Source organism: Anomaloglossus baeobatrachus, chromosome 4 (assembly GCF_048569485.1).
Source record: "Anomaloglossus baeobatrachus isolate aAnoBae1 chromosome 4, aAnoBae1.hap1, whole genome shotgun sequence".
Classification (NCBI taxonomy): Eukaryota; Metazoa; Chordata; class Amphibia; order Anura; family Aromobatidae; genus Anomaloglossus; species Anomaloglossus baeobatrachus.
Genome location: NC_134356.1, coordinates 179482795 through 179493752, shown reverse-complemented (window position 1 = coordinate 179493752; position 10958 = coordinate 179482795).

Below are 10958 nucleotides of genomic sequence, written 5' to 3'. Positions count from 1 at the left end.
AGAAGGGGAAATAGAGCCCGCCCATCTGGCCAACCAAACTAATTTGCATACGAAAAGGTAATATTTTATAAAGTTATTGTGGAGGTCTGAAAAGGGGGCCAGCAACAAGGTGCACCTTCATAGAATTGCAGCCCAGGAGCTGCAGAAGGTGATATTTTTGGTTTAATAGGGAAAATTTTGGTGACAGGTTCCCTTTAATGGGGTTGAAGTCAAGGATCTATAAGGGTGGTCAAGCTCCTACACATCAAACTCACTGAACTATGTCTTTATGGCCTTTGCTTTGTGCGTTAGATCACAATCATGCTGGGACAGAAAAGAACATTTCACATACTTCACAAAGTTAAAAGCATAAAATTGTCCAAAAAGTTGTGGCATGCTGAAGATTCAAAGGGAACCTGTCACCAGATTTGTCCCCTATAAGCTGCAGCCACCACCAGTAAGCTCCTATATAGAGCATTCCAGAATGCTGTAAATGCTGTAAATGCCCAAGCAGCTCTGTAAAACATAAAAAACAGCTTTTCTAATACTCACCTATGAGACAGTCAGGTCTGATGGGCGACGCTGGTCTCGGTCTTGCATTACCTATCGTCTTGTGACTTCAAAAATACATACAGCTGCACTTTATAATGCTAACATCTTGTGATCGTTGTCCTCCTTCCCTGATCTGTGTGGATGACATGCGCACTATGCCATCCACACAGAGTCTTCTATTGCACTCCAGCGCATGTGCACTTCTCACTGCTCTACTGTGGGTAGAGCAAAGTACTGTAATGCGCAGGGAAAGGTCAAAGAATGTCCAGTTGTTGGTTCTTTACACTTGTCGATCTCATCCCTTCCTCTTGTCAGGTCTTGTGCCAACCAGCCCTTGGTGGAGCGCATCAACCAGGAGCTTCCCCAGAGTGGTACACCAGCTAAGTCCAACCTCACTATCAGAAGCTCTGACCAAGACTGGGTAGGCACTTAGTCACGGGTCTCCAGGGAAAAAACTGGTTCTGGGAGCCTTGGGTCTATGTCCCTCTCTCCACACCATCTTGTTGCCTTATATTTGGTTTGCAACTTCTCATGTGATTGCTAGAATTGTACTTCGTGATGTTAGGTTTGCATGCAGCTACTAAGTTATGGAAACCCATAAAACGTAGCACAGTTTTTGCTTATATTAATGAAAGAGGAAGATTGTCACTGTACAGTTACTTATTCAGCAGAGTTTTGACTACTTTTAGCCATCATTTAGCTATCCTGCTCTGTAATTTTACATGATCTGTCACTTTATGAGCTACAATGCCTTGAAAAAGTATTCATATCCTGTGAACTTTTCTACATTTTTTCACAAACGTTGAGCGTTGAGCGTTTAGCTCAGATGAATATAACATAAGTTACAACATAAACTTTACAAGCTAATATGTCTGCTGTAATGCTTGTCTCTACCTTACACATGAATGGAAGGGTATTCAGGAGAATCGTGGTATGGTAACAGGAGTGTAGAGAGGCTAGGGAAGACAGTGGTAGTCATGTGTGCAGGGGTTGCCAGGCCGCAGCGCAGCTACTCGGTAACCCCTTGCCTCCCGGTGCCGCTCCACTGCAGGGATGCTTTCGCCACAGTCCATTCTTTCTCTGAGTCAATAAAGCAAGCACCGATATATTTTCTTCAAACAACTGAACTTTACTGATCTTCTTTACAGGGACTTCTTCCACTCGCATAACATGGGCACCGCTCATGGTCCCAAGGGGGTTCCCTCCAGACTCTACTCCAACAGTTAATTTTTCTGCCGACCGCTTTCCTTGCACTTGACCTTCATCGGAAACTACTAGGCCCCTCATTCTTCCGTGTGATGTCATGCTGCACGAACCAATTCAAATAGTCCTTAAGCCTTTCCGTCCCAGCACAGGGATTAGCTTGCGCTTTGGAAGGGCTCAGTGTTACAGCATTCCTCCATTTGTGCTTCTGGCCAGGACCTACCCTTCTCCTTTAAGGGCCCACTGACCTTCGGTCTCACATGCGATATCTTTGGGTCTTCGTATCAAGGAAAGAACGGACGCCACCCCAACCAACTGGACTAAAACCCCTCTTCTGGGGATGCAGTTTCAAAGTCCTCTCAAGAGCAGGACCTCAGATGTCCGAGATAAAAGGGTTGACCCTTAGGATCGTTAATCAAAGAATATATGTGGGCTTGTTATTGCTTTCTCTTATTGGGGACTCTCCTACCCTCCCTCTACATCCTGTCCTATTTATACCCTACCCACCTCCTTTCACTTAACCCTTGCTCTGCCTAACCAGGTGCCAGGGCAGCCATCACTGAACCACATTGCCACCTGGTGGCCATTTACAAAATACAAATTACATTTTATTACATTTGATAAGACCTACTGTGTGCCAGCTACGTCTGCAGGGAGGTGGCATAGCCTTGACCCCTCAACAGGAGGTCCGGTGTAATTGTTAGTGGTAAAGAGAGATGTAGTCAGGGCACAATATGAGGGTCACAATACCAGAAGAGCATGTAGTAGTAAAAGGGAGCAAGCAAAGACGTAGTCAGAAAATGGTCCGAGGTACAAGACAGGAATGCACAACAGGAATAGAGAGTGGGCAGAGGGAAGTCCAATAACAGTCTGAGGTCAGAATACCAAGATCAAAATACTAGCAGACACACAAACTATGGCAACACAGCAGAGCCAGAGAATATAACTGGCAGAGCTCTGCAGGAGCATGCTCAGTAAAGAAGCCTCATCAATTACCTGGAAGATAGAACATCTGAGTAACCAGCACCTCCCAGAACCAACCTGGACCAGTATAGTTACCAAGCTTCTCATTCATTATCCAGGATGGTGCTGCAGAGCATCTGTAAGGGCAAGATGCACTGCACAAAGGAATAGACACACTGCCAGATCTCTAAGTGCCGCAGAGCATCTCCAAAGTCAAGATGCTCTGCACAAGGGATGGACACACTCTCAGATATGTAAGCACCGCATAGCATCTCTAGGTCTGTGAGATGCTCTGCACAGAGAATTGTGACATCTGCATTATGATGAGAAATTAAAGATGAAAAATTACATTTTACTCAGCTCTGCAGCCAACATTCTATGATGTGGACAGTTTAACATTCTCAAACTGGTGAGAGATCCTCTTTAAAATAGAGGAAGCAGGATATGTGAGACCTAGGACCCAAGAGGTGGGACATGGAAAGGATGACATAGGGTAGATGAACAGGATGGTTAAATGAAGAAAGCTGAAAGTAGTTTCATAAGACATTTAATCTGTTTAATATTTCATGTGAAGTAAGTAATTAAATAAAATAAATTTAAAAAATAGTAAAAGTAAAATAGGAGTAAAATATATAGTAGAATTTAGACAACTGATTTTTCCAACTCCAAGGCTATGTGCACACGTTGCGTAATTACATGCAGTTACGCTGCGCTTTGTAGCGCAGCGTAACTGTATGCATCCTGCGTCCCCTGCATAATCTATGAAGATTATGCAGGAGCCGTGCGCACGTGGCGTCTTAGAGCACAGCGCTTCAGCTGCTGCCCGAAGCGCGCGTTCTAAGAAGGGACATGTCACTTCTTCCGTGCGCTTTGCCGGCAGCCCCTGCTCTGTCTATGGCAGGAGCTGCAGGCAGAGCACATGGAATCGGCTTTTTTTTTTCACTACGGACATTTTCTGCAGCGATTTGAAGCGCACGTGTGCTCTTCAGATCGCTGCAGACATTTCTGCAGGGACAGTACGCAACGTGCTCACATAGTCTAAGCTGCCACACTATTTAGTAGTTACAGCCCTCATCAGTCAAGATGAGCTCTTAGTCCATTAGGGGCATTTGTGTTCTGCAGAAAAATAGCCATCTACTAATTTACAATGCATCGACAGATAAGAGAAGAATCAGATGTTATCCCTGCCGAAGAAGATCAAACTTGTAAAGGTCAAGAAGGTAAAGTGCATTAGAGTATGGCATTTGGGAATGACTCGGGCACACTGAATGCCCTATTTTATTGCATATCTAATAAATTATGGAGAAATGCTAACAACACTCAACTATTAGCCGAGATTCTGTATGACTATTATACAACGGAGCTCTGATGCATCAGTAATTCATCTGACCCATATAGCAACTATAATACTCAAATAAGTAATCATCTCGCAGATACTGTTTTCCTCTGATCACAAATTGCTCTCAAGCTGTTACAAACATTAGCTTATATAGCTTCTTAGTTGTATATATCCCAAATGAGGGGCCATTTTTTGAAAATCGTTTACTAGCAAATTGGGAACTGCATCATCAGCATTACTGTAATATAATAATAATATCACTAATGCTTTTACTCATTACCTGAATTTCACACTTTATGGACAGGAAAAAGTCAGGTAATAGTGGAGAGCAGCTGCCTGGAAATCCAGTTTCCCATGGCTTCGTTTTCTCCTACCATCTAAATAAATGCTATTTAAAGCTTCATTGCCCATGTCTACACTTCTTCACCCCCAACTTTCATGTTGCTGAAAATTTTCATCCAGCATTTGAATAAATTGCAGGATAATACAAGAATGCTTAATAAAAGAAAAAACATATAATTAAATAAATATTAAATATTAAATTGACAAACAAAAAAACAATGTGTCAGGTTTATTATGGCTATCTAGAAGGAAAACCATCTTTGTTGCAACCAATCACAATGCAGCTTTCAAATGTGAATTTATAAAAATACATTTTATTACCGTACTTACATGTTCCCTATGTAAATGATCAGAGGCTCTAGCCCCCCTGGGCGTCGCATCGCCCCGTGGGCGTTTGCATGTTTTCCGTAGTATCACGCCCCTGTGGTCATGATACCATGGATGTACATGAGCGACGTCACCGTCAGCTCCTTGAGATCCCGCGCATGCACACTTACCATTCCCGCAGCCTTGTTATCCAGGTGCTTGCTTCTTGACTTCAGACACACTTTGCGCATGGTCGGAACCACAGGAGTCTTCTGACCATGTGCAGTGCGCGTCTGAAGCCGACAAGCAAGCACTCGGATAAGAAGGCTGCGGGAATGGCAAGCGCACATGTGCAGGATCTCAAGGACCTGATGGTGACGTAGCTCATGTAAAGCCATGGATCACACCCACAGGGGCATGATACCATGGAAAGCATGCACACGCCCACGGGGCGATGTGACGCCCAGGGGACTAGAGCCTCTAATCATTTACATATGGAACATGTAAGTAATAAAACATATTTTTATACATGCACATTATACAATATTACAACACAGGGATGGGTATGAAGGGGTTTCTAGGCCACACATCACCCTGGTTGTAGGTTAGAATGCATAAGGGACCTGACAGGTTCCCTTTAAGAGCTGCACTGTGATTGATTGCTAAGGGCACTATATTCACTTTTACATTTAGGCAGTTTTTAGAAGTGAGGCCCACTGTTTGATAAGGTGTGAAAAAATGTATCAACCTCAAACATATTTATATTTTAAAACTTCACATAGGGAACATACAACAATAGTGCTGTCACGTGAAACCTGTTAGTGGCAGCCTTGCAGCTGTTTATAGAACTGCCATGGACAGGTTTAACATAAGCCACTCTGTTTACCGGGATCTTAGGGATTGCCCTGCCCTCCACCTTTCAATCTACTTTATATACAGAAATACAGACTTACACTTGGGCTGGAGCCAAGGAATAGGCAATTAGGCATCTGACCAGTTGAGCAATCTGGCAACAAGAAGGTTCGTCAAGGGGGGGTCAATACCAAGAGATCAAGTCAAGAAAAAGTTTGGAAATCAAACGGATTTTTAAAGTACCAGCCAAGGTCAGAAATGAGGTAAACAAAGTAACACAGCAGGAGAAATAGATCAGAACTGTTACCAGTTCTATATAAAATAAACTGACAGGGAAAATCTATAAAAATGAAATGCAAAGCCAAGTGAAAAACATGGTAAAATAATGTATTTTAAATCAATTTTAAAAGGGAATATATAACATATGTGGCGCCCCTGACCTGGTCAGGCACCACTGAGTGCTGCACCCATGCTGGGAACAGCACAATACAGGTAATCCAGAAGGCTGACAGGGGTGTGGAACACAGGCGCATAGTGATCAGGTCTCACACATGTACCCATGAGAGGACCCCTGGGGATCCCAGGAGGGGGCAAGCCTTCACCTTCACTGGAATAGTGGAGGGGGTAGAGCCTCCATCTCCTCTCAAGGGGTGTGGTAAGAGAGTCTGGTTGCTAGGTGGCGTAGGCAAGAACAGGAGAGGAGGAGCAGTGAGCCAGTTCAGTGTAGAGTCCAGGGAGCTCAAGTGAGGAGCGGATCCCTGGAGCTGTGCAATCTGACAGCGTCCGCGCAGTGGCTACAGACGGGGGAGAACGGTCAACTAGGAGTGCTGCCTGAAAGCCAGCTTCAGCTAGAGAGTGCAACGGAGTGGGAAGTAAGGAGACTGCTAGAGAGCACCAGGCCCAACCGGGCGGCAGATCCCGAAGCGAGGATAGATTCACCTTTCCCTGCTAAACCTGCCGGTGTGGGGCTCTTAAAGCCCACACCACAACACTACAAAAGCCGCAGCCACGTAACCACAAGATTGGGCCCATAGGTCATAGGAGGCAAGAGGCTGGAGTGGCCTGGTCCGGGGAACAAGCACACGGCAAACAACAAGGGGAGAGAGGCTGCAGCATCTTCCCTGGGTGACCCCCATAGGGACTCAAAGTCGGGGTCACCCCAAACCACCAAGGGCTAAGGAAGGCGAGTCAGTAGTCACCCTCATAAAGTCAGCCTGAAGGATACCTGGTTCCTACCTGGTTCATCTCAGCTACGCCCGGGTTACTCACCCTGCCACCTGAAGTGAGTAAAAACCCTGAAAGACATCCTGCCTGTGTGGTCATTCTGCGACTTGTGGTACTACAAACCTACACAGGGCCCTGGGGCTTGCCTCACTCTCAGGAGGCTACTACATCCGACTGCACCCACCATCAGCCCCAGGCGACCCTCAACCTGCAGTGGCGGTCGCTACTGGCCGCAATACTGAGAGTGGCGTCACGATCAAACAAGAAGATTTCCTACCAGTGACGGAGATCCAGCAACGTGGAGTCCCTGAAGGTAATGCACCGACACCGACACACCACCTGTGGGGCTTCACATCTGGCGTCACGAACAGGATAAGGACTAGACCTGTTCAGACAGGTGACCATGTGCCTGGGCGGTCCGCTTGAAAAATTGGAAGCGCCGCCATATTGCCACCATGAAAAGCGCGCTGAAAAACAACAGCAGCCCGCGCTGGAAGAAGTTACCGCCCACGAAGAGGTGTGGCTACCCAGAGATCCCCTGCAGAGTTCTGACCTTGCCGGCTGTGAGAGCGGAAGCGTCGAGAGACGGCGGGAAGGAAAGAGAGCCACAAACCTGCTGCTGCGGAGAGCAGAAATGGAATCCAGACGCGGATACCCAGAACCAGGCACTGCTGCCTGGTGGTGCCGGGAGCTTGCCATCTTCTGCGACCGGCTGGAGGCCGGGATTGTGCGACGGCTCAGAGAAGAACGCATGGAGCTCCTGGAAATGGCTGCGGCGGTGCGGACCTATGAGGAGAGTGCCGCGCGGAGCCTGCCGGATCGAGCGGCGACGACGATTCAGACCCCGATGGGTGAGTCCGGTGTTGCCCCGGCTAGAACAAGAGCCCCGACCCTAGCTGCTACGACCGCGGTCCCAGAGGAGGCGCCCGGTGCGGCGACGCTGAGTGAGGCCGCAGCCACGCTAGGTGCGGCCCGCCAAGCCCAGGCCGCTGCAGCGATGCCCCGCCTGTCCCGCCGGGCTCCGACCACCACGGCAGTGCTCATCCGTGCTGCAGGTGTGACGCTGACCCAGGCTGCCACCCTGCTGAACCCGGTCCGCCAAGACCCCAACGCAGCAGCGACGCTCGTCCGCGCCGCAAGTGATATGCTGAACCAGGCCGCAGCCCCGCCGGGTGCGGCCCGCCAAGCTCCGATCACTGCAGCGACGCCCGACTCAGCCTGCACGGACCCCATCGAGGCTGCGACGCCAAGTGAGACCGCGGCTGCAGTGTCCAGTCCGGCCCGCCAGGAACCGGTCACGACAGAAACGCCAATTCAGGCCGCCGCCATGCCAGGCGCGGCCCGCCAAGATCAGGCCGCCGCCATGCCAGGCGCGGCCCGCCAAGACCAGGCCGCCGCCATGCCAGGCGCGGCCCGCCAAGACCAGGCCGCTGCCATACAGGGCGCGGCCCGCCAAGAAGAGAAGACTACCTCATCATTTTCCCCGGCCTGCAAGGCCAGAGCAGACACCGCTCCCCAGTCCAGAGAGGTCCCTGCTAGGAAGACCCTGATAGGAGAGGACCCTGAATACTGGAAGCTGAAGGCTGATCTGGAGGCCCAGTTCCCGCAAGAGATGGTGGATCGGTACCTGCTCCCTCCGCATACCCCCAAGGAGATTCAGGCAACCCCTGCAGCCGCGCCAAAGAGTCCACCGCCCAGACCAGCTGAAGAGAGCCCATCCCCAGCGCTGCCACAACCAGAGTGCAGCGAAGAACTAAGGGGGAGAGGAGGCCAGGAAGCTGAGGAGCTGACTCCGACGCCAACCGCAGCAGACCCCTACCCAGAGCCGGAGATGCTGCCCTATTCCCGCTGGGAGGAGGAAGACTTGACACCGTCAGCAGATGAAGATCAACCCAAAGACCTCACCTGGGAGCCCACAGGCATGAACCCAGCCCGCAAGTCACGGCGCAGCAGATCAAAGCGTCCTCCAACACCACAGTCTCCAGAGCAGAGGGAGGTCACAGCCAGAGACCTGGAGGAGAAAAGGTGCCTAAGAAGGTCCCAAGCCCAGGCTAGAGGACCCCTTTACAGAGGAATAGTAGAGGACTTCAACCTGAAAAGCGGATACGGCTTCATTGTAGTAAAAGGAATAAAAGAGGGCATATTCGTAAATCGGAGAGATGTTCAAGCCCACCTGCCCAGAGGACATTCAGGCAGAAATTTGAAAATTGGGGACTTAGTACAGTTCACCTTGCATCAAGGAGAAAGGGGCTACTATGCCTTGGACGTAGCACCATGTCCCAGACAAGAAAGACAAGAAAGACAAGAAAGACAAGAAAGACAAGAAAGAAAAGACAGAGATACAGAAACAGATGCAGAAAAGGAAACAGATGAAGACCAAGAAAGGAAAGATAAAGAACCTACAGATGAAACAACCACAGACAAAGATCCTACAGATGAAACAACCACGGACGACGACGGAGAGCAGGAAAGTCACAGGTGCCGGTGCCCTACATGCCCACGCCCTAGTGAAAAAGAGGAGTAAAGTAAAGGAAAGTAAGAAGATTTGACCAGTTAAAGTTTGAAAAGTTTTGTTTGCAACGTTTAAGAAATGCGCCCACAAAAACTATTGTGAGAAATAAACTTTAAGGCTATGAACTTGCTATAGCCACAAACTCTCGCAGTGTAAAAAGTTACACCAGTGGCACCACCACCAGGGCCAGCCTGTTTAGGGGCTTGGCTCGTCTGCAACCAGGGGGGCCCGTCCGTAGAAAAGGGCCTTGGCTCACCTGCGACCAGAGAGCACGCCTGTTTATGGGGCCTTGGCTCACCACCACAAAGAGGGTACCTGGTCAGCACCAACTGTGGAGGCCGCCTCTGCATCCTGCCAGAAGAGGCTGACGGCGCGGATCCACCAGGCCAGGTATACCCTAAAACCACCAGCCCATGTAAGCCGCCTCTACATCCTGCCAGAAGTGGCTGAAGCCGCGGCCAACGGGAGAGGAAGTTTGGAGGAAAGGTCTGGGGAAACGGATGGCCCAGACCTGGTTACCAACAGGACCGGTGACCTGCCTCCTGAGAGGGTTTTGGGTGGGTTAACGGACTTGTGGGTGGAGGGTGGTGATGTCTGATACCTGGTGCTTTTAAATGTTTTACATGTTTTAATGTTTTATGCATTTTAAAATGTTGTCTTGCAGCCCGAGGACGTGCTGGTGATAACTAAGGGGGAATGTGGCGCCCCTGACCTGGTCAGGCACCACTGAGTGCTGCACCCATGCTGGGAACAGCACAATACAGGTAATCCAGAAGGCTGACAGGGGTGTGGAACACAGGCGCATAGTGATCAGGTCTCACACATGTACCCATGAGAGGACCCCTGGGGATCCCAGGAGGGGGCAAGCCTTCACCTTCACTGGAATAGTGGAGGGGGTAGAGCCTCCATCTCCTCTCAAGGGGTGTGGTAAGAGAGTCTGGTTGCTAGGTGGCGTAGGCAAGAACAGGAGAGGAGGAGCAGTGAGCCAGTTCAGTGTAGAGTCCAGGGAGCTCAAGTGAGGAGCGGATCCCTGGAGCTGTGCAATCTGACAGCGTCCGCGCAGTGGCTACAGACGGGGGAGAACGGTCAACTAGGAGTGCTGCCTGAAAGCCAGCTTCAGCTAGAGAGTGCAACGGAGTGGGAAGTAAGGAGACTGCTAGAGAGCACCAGGCCCAACCGGGCGGCAGATCCCGAAGCGAGGATAGATTCACCTTTCCCTGCTAAACCTGCCGGTGTGGGGCTCTTAAAGCCCACACCACAACACTACAAAAGCCGCAGCCACGTAACCACAAGATTGGGCCCATAGGTCATAGGAGGCAAGAGGCTGGAGTGGCCTGGTCCGGGGAACAAGCACACGGCAAACAACAAGGGGAGAGAGGCTGCAGCATCTTCCCTGGGTGACCCCCATAGGGACTCAAAGTCGGGGTCACCCCAAACCACCAAGGGCTAAGGAAGGCGAGTCAGTAGTCACCCTCATAAAGTCAGCCTGAAGGATACCTGGTTCCTACCTGGTTCATCTCAGCTACGCCCGGGTTACTCACCCTGCCACCTGAAGTGAGTAAAAACCCTGAAAGACATCCTGCCTGTGTGGTCATTCTGCGACTTGTGGTACTACAAACCTACACAGGGCCCTGGGGCTTGCCTCACTCTCAGGAGGCTACTACATCCGACTGCACCCACCATCAG